Source organism: Pipra filicauda, unplaced genomic scaffold (assembly GCF_003945595.2).
Source record: "Pipra filicauda isolate LSUMZ 115617 unplaced genomic scaffold, ASM394559v2 scaffold889_size95291_pilon, whole genome shotgun sequence".
In the NCBI taxonomy this organism is placed as follows: Eukaryota; Metazoa; Chordata; class Aves; order Passeriformes; family Pipridae; genus Pipra; species Pipra filicauda.
The window spans coordinates 74,675-86,729 of NW_024105074.1; the positions used below are offsets into that span (position 1 = coordinate 74,675).

At 49.6% G+C, this 12,055-nt stretch overlaps 1 long non-coding RNA gene across 1 annotated transcript; it reads right to left on the reverse strand.

Annotated features, from left to right (window-relative positions):
- Positions 1 to 7,034: 7,034 nt before the first annotated feature.
- Positions 7,035 to 10,469, reverse strand: LOC120325211. Its single transcript, XR_005567108.1, has 3 exons — positions 10,433 to 10,469; positions 9,908 to 10,074; positions 7,035 to 7,332 (listed from the first exon to the last, which is right to left on the reverse strand). It is a non-coding gene; the product is annotated as an uncharacterized LOC120325211 (long non-coding RNA).
- Between the last annotated feature and the right edge of the window lie 1,586 nt (positions 10,470 to 12,055).

Here is a 12,055-nt window from a genome sequence, read left to right on the forward strand (position 1 = left end):
CGCGTGAACGAGGTGAACCTCGTTATCTAGAGTGGTGTGTCCAGTCTGGGCTCCTCAGTGCAAGAAAGACAAGGAGCTGCTGGAGGGGGTCCAGCGGAGGCCACAAAGGTGATGAGGGGGTTGGAGCATCTCTCTGAGGAGAGGCTGTGGGAGTTGGGTCTATTTTGTCTGGAGAAGAGAATGCTGAGACAGGATCTCATTAATGCGTATAAATATTTCCAAGGCAGGTGCCAAGAGGATGGTGCCAGACTCCCTTCAGTTGCGCCCAGCAGCAGGAGGGCAGCAACGGCCATAAACTAAAGCACAAAAAGCTCCACTTCAGCATAAATAACTGGAACAGGCTGCCCAGGGAGGTCGTGGATCTCCCTCTCTGGAGACATTCCAAACCCACCTGACCTGCTACCCTGTCACCTGCTCCAGGTGACCCTGCATTGGCAGGGGGTTGGACTGGATGCTCACTGGAGGTCCCTTCCAACCCTAAGGATTCTGGGATTCTGTAGTCTTTTCCAGTGGGCTGGCAGGAAGATATTACTTTTTTAACGTGCTCTGGCTGTAGTTATTTAGCAGTGCTTCTGGTTCTCCGTCAACAGGGGTTGCACTGTCTGCAAAGACAGTACTGGCATGAAGAATGAGCCTTGCTTCACTGCATTCTGATGCACCAAAATAGAATATCCTTCATCCTTTTCATGGTTACTGGCTTACCATCTTGTTGCTCTCACGGCACCATTCTCCTACTGTGTGTTTCCCTAATACCTTCTGTCTTTGTTTCAAGATTCACTAGAGCTTGGAAGGTCCTGCTTCTACAGATGCTTTCACCTGAAAGCAGTTTCACCATGTTAAATGAGTGTAAGCTGAAACATGTGCCAGCATTTTGCAGACAGTATAATCGGTCTAACTGTGCACCTGGTTCAGCCACCAGCTGCAAGACATGCTGGCTGCAATGTCATTGTGGCTAAAATGGCATTTAGTTTGCTAACAGCATTCAGCTGACAAAACATAACTCAGAAGGGATGGGACCTCTTCAATATTAGATAAAAGTGCAAATTATAAAAATCACTAACTGCTTCAGAGGTTCCTGTTTCTGAGCAAGGTTGTGTTTATTTACTGAACTCTGGTCCTAATATCAGCTTTTTCTTTTGAAGGGAGTAAGAACTGTGGAGAATGCTTTCTTTTATTTTCCTTGAGGAGGGACCAACTCAGGTTCCCAGGGCTGTGAGCTTTTTTTTTTCCTCTCTTTAGAGCCACATATATCTATATGTATATATATTTTATACTTCTTTATATGAAAAATGACAGGAGTCATAACATTAACTTTCAGATGTAAACAGTTACTTTCTCAGACTCTCAACAAAGCTGTTTAGATGTAGTTTATACTTGTGCTCCATTGCTGTTCTTCTCACAAGAATGAATTAGTGTAACTGCCCTCTGAGGGTTTTTTTTTTCCGGTATAGAAATACTGAATTTCTTTTGTCTGGATACACTATGTATCAGTCTCCACAGGTTCCTGGGGAAGATACACTGGCACCTCTCACACAGTGTTCCTATGCCCTGCCTTCTTTGTGGATCTTCCTAGATAAGTATTGGGACCTGTTTGACAAACCCTATGCTTCTGTTTAACACTAATTTTTTGGGAAATCAGGTTATCCTCATTAGATAATGTAGGGAGAAATCCTGACTCATAAAGAAGACTGTGATAGGACACAGCAGATACTCTGTTAAACTTGATTCCTGTAACCTGAATGCGCAGTTGGAAGGGGTATTGTACTAGTTTGATTAAGTTTGTACAAATCAAAGAGATGTTAATCAACTTCAGAAAGCATTTCAGATATGGATTTCGGTGGCAGGATGGTGCTGGAGTTAAAAATTGAAATAAATAGTGAGAAGTTGAGGCCTATCTGAAATGCAAGAAATCAAAGTAAACCAGGACATGAGCGCTTAGAAGCATAAGCTGACCTTTAAATGTTCCTAAACATACTCATTCATGGCTGGGCTTTGCAAACGAAGATTTGGGAAGGGCTCTACCCACATTTGCTACAAGCACACTGCTGGCTAAAGAGGCCAATACGAGATAGACACATCCGGTTGCAAAAGGCACAGCAGAAGGACTCCTTGGATGGGATCGGCAAGACACGGTTCTTTCTGCGTTGTCTTTTCTCCTCGATGGTGATCCTGCTGCGTTCTCAAAGGAAGCAGCAGCGTTAGAGATGGGGTGTCTCCAGACCTCCCGACTGGAGGCCAGAGTAGACCAGTGATGAAGATCAGTGTGGCCAAGACTGAGATGTTGTTTCAGGCAGTCCTTGTATCTTCTCTTCAGGGCTCCTCTCATGCAGCAGCCAGTGGCAAGTTCACCATAGAGCACGATCTTAGGGAGGGGGTGGTTGGTCCTTCATCCTGGAGACGTGCCCTGCCCAGCCCAGCTGTGTTCTCAGCAACATGGCCTCAATGCTCGTCACTGCTGCCTGTTCTAGAACAGATGTATTGGTCACATCATCTGACCAGTGGATGTTTAGGATTGTTCAGAGGCAGCGTTGATGGAAGCGTTCCAGGAGTCGCAGGTGATGGCGGTGGATGACCCATGATTTGGACCCATATAAGAGAGTAGACAGCACTATGGCTCTGTAAACACTGATATTGGTACTTTTCTTCAAGTGTTTATTTCACTAAACTCTTTTATGGAGTTTTCCAAAAGCTCTCGATGCCTTTGCTAACCTGTTGTCTATCTCTCCATCAATCTCACCATCCGAGGAGATGAGGCTGCCTAGGTAATTAAACTGCTGGACTGATTTGAGTTCTGATTGGCCAATGGTGATGTGGGGATGATGGGAGACTTCCTGAGGTGCAGACTGATAGAGAACTTCTGTCTTCTTCAAGCTGACTTCCAGCCCAAAGAGCTCAGCAGCCTCAGCAAAGCAGGATGTTAAACGCTGCAGAGCTGCTTCTGTGTGAACGATGAGGGTGTCGTCGTCAGCATAGAGCAGCTCCCAGACAAGATGGTTTAAGGTCTTGGTGTGGGCCTTCAGTCCCCTTAGGTTGAAAAGGCTTCCATCAGTACGGTATCGAATGTAGATGATCATTGAGGTCTGCCGTGGCCCTTTGGAGCATCCTGCTGGAAAAGATTGTGAATAGGGTTGGTGCGAGAACGCAGCCTTGTTTCACACCATTAGTTATTAGAAAGGGCTCAGAAACTGCATTGCCATATCTGACTTGGCTGTGCTGATCCTCATGGAGTGAGAGGATCATTTTAAGGAACTTGGGGGGACAACCTAAACATTCCAAAATCTACCACAGACCTTTTCTGCTCACAGTATCGAAAGCCTTGGTGAGGTCAACAAAGGTTACATAAGGACCTTTGTTCTGTTCCCTACGCTTCTCTTGCAGTTGTCTGAGAACAAATACCGTGTCTGTGGTGCTCCTGTTGGCTCTGAAACCACACTGACTTTCAGGAAGAATTCCTTCTGCTCTAGTGGGTATTAGTCTGTTCAAGAGTATTCTTGCCAGGATCTTGCCAGCAGTGGAGAGCAGAGTAATACCTCAGTAGTTAGAGCAGTCTGATTTATCTCCCCTCTTCTTATATAAGGTGATGATGACTGCGTCATGAAGGTCTGATGGTAGTTGGCCTAGTTCCCAACAGCGCACCACGAACTCGTGGAATTTCGCATGGAGTGCTTGGCCCCCATGTTTCCAGACTTCAGGTGGAATTCCATCAACCCCAGCTGCCTTGCCAGTTTTCACCTGCTGTATGGCCTTAAGAGTTTCTCCCCTAGTAGGGGCAATATCCAGTTCATCCTTCACTGGCTGTTGTGTAATGCGTTGAATTGCTGAGTCTTGAGCTACATGATTGGTACTGAAAAGAGTCTGAAAGTGTTCAGACCATTGATTCAGAATGGAGGTTTTTATCTGTCAGAAGCGTTTGACCATCTGCACTGAGTATCTGCACTACTTGGAATGTAGGCCCATATGCTGTTTTCAGGGCCTCATAGAATCCTCTGTGATCACCCGTATCTGCACATAATTGAATTTTTCCTGCTAGACTGATCCACCACTTGTTCTGGATGTCACGAAGTTGCTGTTTGAGCCTGCTGCATGCAAGATGAAAGGCTGCTTTTCTTACATGACGAGACGGCAGTGCAAGGTGTGGTTGGTGAGCAGTTATCTTCTTCCTCAACAATTCCTGGATCTCTTGATTGTTTTCATCAAACCAGTCCTTGTTGTTCTTGAAGGAGAACCCTAAGGATTCCTCAGAGGACTGCAGGATGCTGTTTTTAATATGCTGCCAAAGTGATTCAGGAGAGGGATCTATGGAATGATCCTCGAGCCTAGTTTGAAGGTTTGTCTGAAAGTTGTCTCTCACTTTAGCTGATTTAAGATCGTTAACTTGGAGTCTCCTCCTTGGAATACCGCCCCTTTTAGGTTTGAACTTAAGGTTGAAGTCAAGTTTACAGCGCACAAGTAGATGGTCTGTTTGGCATTCTGCACTGGGCATCACGTGGGTGTGATGGACATCGCGGACATCTCTCCGTCGCACCAAGATGTCATCAATGAGGTGCCAATGCTTGGATCTAGGATGCATCCAGGTTGTCTTCAGTCTATTTTTCTGCTGAAAGATAGTGTTGGTGATGGTGAGCTGCTGGTGCCTTTAAGTTCCCAGTAGATCCAAGTCCCCATATTCCATAGCAAAGGGTCCAGCTGAGCCCCCAGCACTGGCAGCCAGACACAGAAGTGATTGATGTGCCCACGTCAGCCCCATTGTCACCTTCCACCCTTGGTGTCAGCCTGCCCACAGTGCTTTTCCTGACCCTTCTGGTGACACAGGAGGAGGACGACATTGACCTGGATTTTGGATGTGCTCCTCTTCCTCCCCTCTTTATTCCTCCCCAGGGCTGGGAGCAGGGCTGGGCATGGTGGGGATTGTGTGGCTAGGTGTTTTTTCTGTGTAAGGGCTTTTTGACAGCACAAGTGGCTCCTTTCTATGCCCCCTCAGGACTCCCACAAGCGAACAAAAGCCCTTTCCCCCAGGAAAGAAATTGCTTACCCACTGGTTCCCAGGTGCAGTTGTTGGGACAGCTGGGGAACTCTGTGGGCAGCAAGAGCTTTCTGTCCTGGCACCTTTTGTCTGGGAAGAAGATTCATCCGTATTCAGTTTTGGCAGTAGGAGATAAGCAATTCCATGCTCCTTAAAACAATAGCTTCTCTTCTTGAGGTGTAGTTTAGGGGCAGAAGAACAGTAGCTGCACTCTGAGTTGTTGATGTATTGAACAGTAGACCAAATAGCCTCAGAAAGTGTGTAAACTGCTTCCAGCTGAACTTTGCAGGCTGCTGCTCTGCCAGTACTTCAAAGCACGTTTAGCTGAATAAGTTTATTTTCATCATTACAGCAGGCTGGAATCACTTCTTCCGACCTGCACCTTATGGGCGCTTCAGTACAAAAAGGTGCAAAGTTATACGAGGGGAAAACCAGGCATAAATAAATGCAAAACTAAAAAGTCTGTAAAACATTTTCCACACGCTGAGGACTTGGCCCTGCCCACCTGTCTGCTGAGGCTCAGCAGGATACCCGGGGCTGCCAGCGGGATACAGGAAAACCTGTGTCACTATGTGAATGTCACAGGGCCACAGGTCCCATCTCCTCCCCAGTCAAAGGCCTTGTTCCTCAGGCTTGAGATGGACTCATGATTTGCGTTGGACTAGGCTGGGCTGGGCTAGTTACATTTCTTCCCAGTAGCTGGTAGGGGCTGTGCTTTGGATTTGTGTTGGATCAGTGCTGGTAACACAGGGATGTTTTAGTTATTGCTGCACAGAGCCAATAGTGAGGCCCCAATTAATTTCAGTTTATACAAGATGCTTCCTTCAAGGACACGTAAAGCCTTTATGGGGTACAAAGATGCCCCTGCAGCAACAGGCTCATGGTGCCCAGGGTGGGGAAGCAGCCCCGTTTGCTCCCAGCCTTGCCCCGGTCGGGGGGGGCACTGTGGTGAGGGGGCAGTGTGGCCCCTGGTGCTTTGTGGTGCTGTGGGTTGGGTGGCCCTACAGAGCCACCTTATGCAGGGTGACATGTGCCACATGCCTCGGGGACAGGGTCACACATCCCCCACACCTGCCCTGGGGAACACCCATCCTGGAGGGGACGGGTGCCACGAGCCTGTCCTGGGGCTTTCCCTTTTTCCCAATTGGCTGCAAGCCATCCCCTGTCAAAGGTGATGGATCTTCCTTTGTTCTTAGCCCAAAGAGAAGAGGAACCTTGTGTACAAAATGGCCCTAAAAGATTGAATTTTTAAAGAATTTTCTCATTTCCCTTATCCCGCCGAGAGACCCTGATACCCAAGTTCAGCTCTTGTAACTTGGATATCTCACAACTTCATGATACGTCTATTTATATAAAAACTGTATTTTTGTTTCTCATACAAGGACATGGGGAGAGCCACCTTTTAGCCACTCATACATCCCACAGATCCAGGCAGTTACAGCTCCTTTGGGAACCATGGTTCCCTGGGACTGCAGCTCTGTTTATGTACCAGAGTAAACAGTCTCACCACTGGAGTCCTCTGCTCTTGCCCCTGACAGTTGATTTCAGAGACATATTTTGTTTCCCAGGCTGATAGTCCCAGGCAAACCAGGAGCTGAGACAATCAAACCAAGATCAAATGGATCAATTCAAATGGGATGCTAAACCAATTAATAACTGAGAGGGATCTGCTTACACTGCCAGCATTTACAGTCACAGTTCTGCAGCTGTTTATTGTTACAGTTTTACAGTGGAAATACTTTTTAAAAGTAATTCAAGGCTAGAAAACACCAAACTAATGGTGGACTTCCAAAGACACTTCTTTCTCTGTCAGGATTCCCTAAAATGAGGTCGTTGGTGGAGTTCCTCCCCCTGTTTTGCATACATCCTCCTGTGCTCTCTTGCCATGTATTCCAGGACAGCAGCCACACCTCCTGACTCTTGCATGATCTGGAATTTCCACCCATGGGACTCTGGTGCCTGTATAATCTCTCTATCCTGTCTGTGGGCTCCTCAAGATTAGAATTCAGGATTAAAGTCGGGAGACTTACAAAAAACAAACAAAAAACCCCACCACAGACCAGAAGCTTTTATTGACTGAAATTTCTCCGCTTCTTTCCTCAGCAGGAAAATAATTATGGCAACAAGGAAAAAAAAACACAACCAAGAAAAAAAGAAATAAAAAAGTGCTTCTGTTGCAAATATTATTATTCTTGACTCTCTTTTTGACTCTTCTTGTTTTGCAGAGTTTAAAGTGGCAGTGTTTCCTTTTCCTTTGTTTTTTTTTCCCCTCAGAGACTAGCATCAGTCATTAATTTCTTCTTTGATTTCTGAAAAAACCCCAAACAGATTCATAAGAAAATGGGATTTCACATGTGTCAGAGACTGAAACGGTTAATGATTTATGTGTTCTAGGATTGCCAAGGGACTTGCAGGCTTCTGCAGGACTTTTGCTTTATACCTCTGATGGCCCATCAAAGCCCATCCCCCCCTCTGCCAGTCTTGAAAGGCGAGAAAACCTCTTTTTACCGGGCCCCACACAGGAACTCTGTGCAGGCCCAGGGAGATGTTGGAGGCTTGTGGCATGGGCAGGGACACTAACCATGGATATAATAACTCAGAACTTCTTTGAGTGTGGGGGCTTCCCTCCTTCACCCCCAGCAGATCAAGGCCACCACTGACAAGACATGGAAGCTGCAACTACTGAATTCCATCGCTGGACCCCGTGGGCGGTGACTATATAAATCTTTCCACTCTGCATGTGAAATGACCTATGGCATGGCCACCACCCCACCCCAACCCATCGTTCACAAGCCAGAAAGTGCCCGGGTCACCAGCCCCACAGCTGGGGTGAAGAGGCTCACCCTCTCTGGGGTGGAGGCTTTCATTCTCTCAAGCCCTCCCCCAGACCCAAACCAGGGGGCCAAAGTCATCCGGGCAGATCCTCAGGGGTGGAGGAGGCACAGCTCAGAAACTTTCTTTTCCACCACCACTGTGACCCCAGTGCCCCCTTCCTTCGCACAAACCCCAAACGACACAGCTGGGCCTCGGTGGAGAATGTGTCCCTGAGGACAAGCGAAGGCCTGCAGGAGGAGCAGGGTGGCAGTCCCATGTGCCACCAGACCTCAGCTGGCTTCCAGAACGGCCTCAACTACATCGCCAGTGACATAGTGGGTGGGTCCCTGGCAAACTGGCACAAATCCAGGTTGAAAGCCAGGCTCCTCCTGAACGGGGGCATCAATGGAGTAGAGATGAGCACCTATGCCAGCACAGACTTTCTGTTTCACAACCTGAAGGAAGCAAGTGCTGTGAAAGGTGAGTAGCTACATCTGAAAGTGGTTGCTGTGTGTATTTGTGCCTACCGTTTGCCATCACTGTGTTGTGTGTTTGTCGTGTAGAGCACTATCCCTCCTTGCTTCCTTAAAAATCACTCTTATCCCCCTTTTACACATCCTGTAATAAGCAGGTTTAGAGGAATTTGGTGGCTCTTTGTATGAGAAAAAAGGTTTAATTTTGTGATATTTCTTCATGTTTCAGTTCTACTGTGCCATTATTATGAGTGTATACTTCTGGGCATCCCAATAGAAGCTGGTGTTTACACAGTTACTATGTTTGGGCTGTCCTTCAGTTTTCTTACATAAAATTTTGGAAAGTGTTTGGAAAATGTGACCAAAATAGTTCATGTTAATGCAGCATCTGAATACTACTTAAAAATGTAAAATGATTGACTTAAAAACAGAATTGTCTGACTGAGGACATCAGATTACAAAAACAATCCTTGGCTCTCTAGCTGAGAATGTCTGCAACATCAAAATGAGAAAGATAAATTTAATATCACGGTTTTGAAATACCTTCTCTCTTGCAAAAGTTTAACAGTAAATCATAGTAAGCATAGAATGTGAATTTAAAAAAATGTAATAATTCTTTCCAGAAGTCCCTCTATGCTTGAGCTATTACACGTATCACACATTTCACTTAAGGGCCCACCCTGTGGTGGTGTGTAACTGTGTTCCAGCTGACGGCTCAGTCCCAGCATGGATGACCAGTTGGTTGGCTTGCTTTTATATGAATTGCAAATGTTTGGTGTTCAAAGATAAAAGCAAACTGAAGAAATCTGAAACTTTGCATAAGAGAGAATTTAGGTTTTAAGTATGTAGCTGTTCCTTTATTGGGGTGCTGGTTATGCTGTTGAAAGAAAAAATAAAGCAAAGAAACAAATACCTTCCCTTCTCCCCCAAAATAGCAACCCACCTCCCCTCAATGAGTGAGGGTTTGTACACAACTGGGGGCTAGTTGAGGAGGGCACAAAATAGCCAATCTGTCAAGGAGAAAAAGTTAATGATAAGACACTGAACAGAGACATGCCAGGGAGCCTGTGTGCAAATCCACACACACTTGAAGGGCAGAAAGTTGTTAAAAAAATTCCGTGGATGCAGAATACACAGAAATGATACATGGCTACCAAGATGTGCCTCCCTTCCCTGAGCAGGGCTGGCGAGTTGATCTGACCATATGAGTATCATATCTTTGTTTAGGGGTTGGAAGAGCAAGTCCCTCCTGGTTTTTTAGCAAATATTCAGGAGCTTTGAGACATCTCAACCTCCAGTTTGGGATACAATCTGGATAATTTCAGTGTATTTGAGATATTTGGGAACACAGAAGCTCACTGCTCTGTCCCTACTTTTTAATGGAGGACAAATAAAATGGGGGGGGGAATGAAATCCCATGAAGCTTGTCAGGAAGAGCCAATCCTCCCTAATTCAAGGTATTGGCTGAAATAAATTTCTAGCAGTTCTTCCTGCCTCATTTTTCTCTGATTCAACGTATCAAGAGACAGAGTAATGGGTTTTCAGGTATACACAGAGAGAAGCACCTGCAGTGGGACAGGGACACAAACCCCCTCACCTGATGAGACCATTAACTTCATCTACAATGTGTCTGAGTTTGTAATAAGCATCTGTTGGGGGCAGTTTGAGCTCCAGGATGAGCCGGTCGATCTTGTTGATGCACACGGTCACTGCCAACCTCTCCTGCACCGCATGCTTGATCAGCTGCTCCGTGTTCAGCATCACCTGCAAGGAACAACCAACTCAGAGCCCCAGGAAAGCCTCCATGAAATGCTGTCTGGGGCGTAGGTGTTACTGGGGTGCACTGGGGAGCACTGGGTGTTGCTGGGGGTTGTTGGGGAGCACTGGGTGTTACTGGGGAGCACTGGGAGAGAAAATGAAAAATAAAGAGAATAAAAAATAAACGAAATAAAAAAGGAAATATAAAAAACAAAAGAAAATTAAAAAAATTAAAAGCAAAAAAACTAAAAAGGAAATAAAATGAAAATGAAATAAAAGAGGAAAAAAAAAAAAAGAAACCCCTTCTTGGGCACCCCGTTTCCTCTCCTCCCGCCCCCCGACCCGTAAATTGCGGGGTCATCACCCCTAAAATGTGAGACGGGGACCCCAAAATGCGGGTGGGGGAACCCCAGGGAGCCGAAAAAGCGGAGGGGGAGCCGCAGTAAGAAAGCGAAGCCGGGCGGTCGGGCGGCGGGGTGGGGGGGGCAGGCAAGGTGGCGACGCCGGCGCGTGCGCAGTCGTTGGCAAGACGCCGGCGATCACGTGGTAAGTAAGGGCAGCCAGGAGAGGGACCGGCGACGCATGCGCAGTGGCTCTCGTGGCGGTGCAGCGCTCCCTGCTCGAGTTAAGGGCCGGTTCCGGCGGCAGGGCGGGACTCGCGGTCTCCCGTCTCTCCCGGGGTGTGTGTGGGGGGATAACATGAAGATTTTTTGGGGTGAAAGCGCAGAAATTAGCGAGGAGGGCCGGTAATTTGGGTAAACTCGGTCACCGGAAGTAGAGAGCGACCGGAAGTCCTCCAAAGCCCCGGCCCGGCAGTCCGCCAAGCCCACAGTAAAGATGGCGCCGCCAGGACCGGAACGACCACACTAAAGATGGCGGCCCCGGCCCGGAAGTTCGCCCCGACGCCACACTCAAGATGGCGCCGCCACGACCGGAAATTAGCCGACGCCACACTAAAGATGGCGGCGAGAGGCCCCCTCTCCTCAGAGAGGCGTCTATCCTGTTGCCTGACCTCCGCCGCGACCCGGACCCCCGCCCCGCGCCCGCAGCGCCGTCTCGCCGCGCCGCTTCCCGCTGTGGGGACGGGGCGGGGGGCTCGGCGGCGCCGGGCGCGGGCGGCAGGTTCGCGGGCGGCGGCAGGCACCGGCGCGGGCAGACCCCTCTCGCGCCGCGGCGCGCGGCGCACGCGCGACGATCCCACGCGGTCGCGGCGCGAACCCCGGCCGCCCCGTTCCGTTCCGTTCCGCTCCGCTCCGCTCCGCTCCCGGTCGGTCCCGCCGTGCCCCGGAGATGCTGTCGGTGCTGCGCCGCCGCCTTCCCCCCCCGGAAGCGACCCACGGCGGCAGATCCGACGTCGGGCTCTGCAGGAGATCGTCGCCGGGGTAAGCGGGGGCCCGGCGGGGGGGGCGGCGGCCGCTCTTCTGCCTCTCCCGCGGCCAGCGGGGCCTGCAGGCAGGGGAAGCGACGGGCAGCTTTCTCGCCTCTGCGGAGACACTCGCACCCGCGTGCCGCCGCCAGGAGAAGGGGCGGCGAGAGCGGCAGGGCCGGGCTCGGATGTGCCCTGGCATCGCCCCCCCCCCCCGCGGGGAGGGTCTGTGCTGCCTCAGGGACAGAGGAAGCGGATCTTGCAGGACCCCTTTGTTCGCTCGTTGAGCTCGCAAGAGACACAAGGTGCATGAAATCCCAGGGCAGCTGCGCCTGCCGGAGGGGTTGCAGGGAGAAGCAGCTGGGGGGGGGGGGGTCGTCCCTGGAGATCGTCCCCGGGGTAAGCTGGGCGCGGCGGCGGGGGGCGCGGCCGCTCTTCTGCCTCTCCCGCGGCCATCGGGGACTGCAGGCCGGGGAAGCGACAGGCAAGTTTCCCGCCTCTGCGGAGAAACTCGCACCTGCGTGCCGCCGCAGGGCCGGGTTCGGATGTGCCCTGGCATTGCACACGCACCACACCCCCCCGCGGGGAGGGTCTGCGCTGCCTCGGGGACCCTGTCTGTGC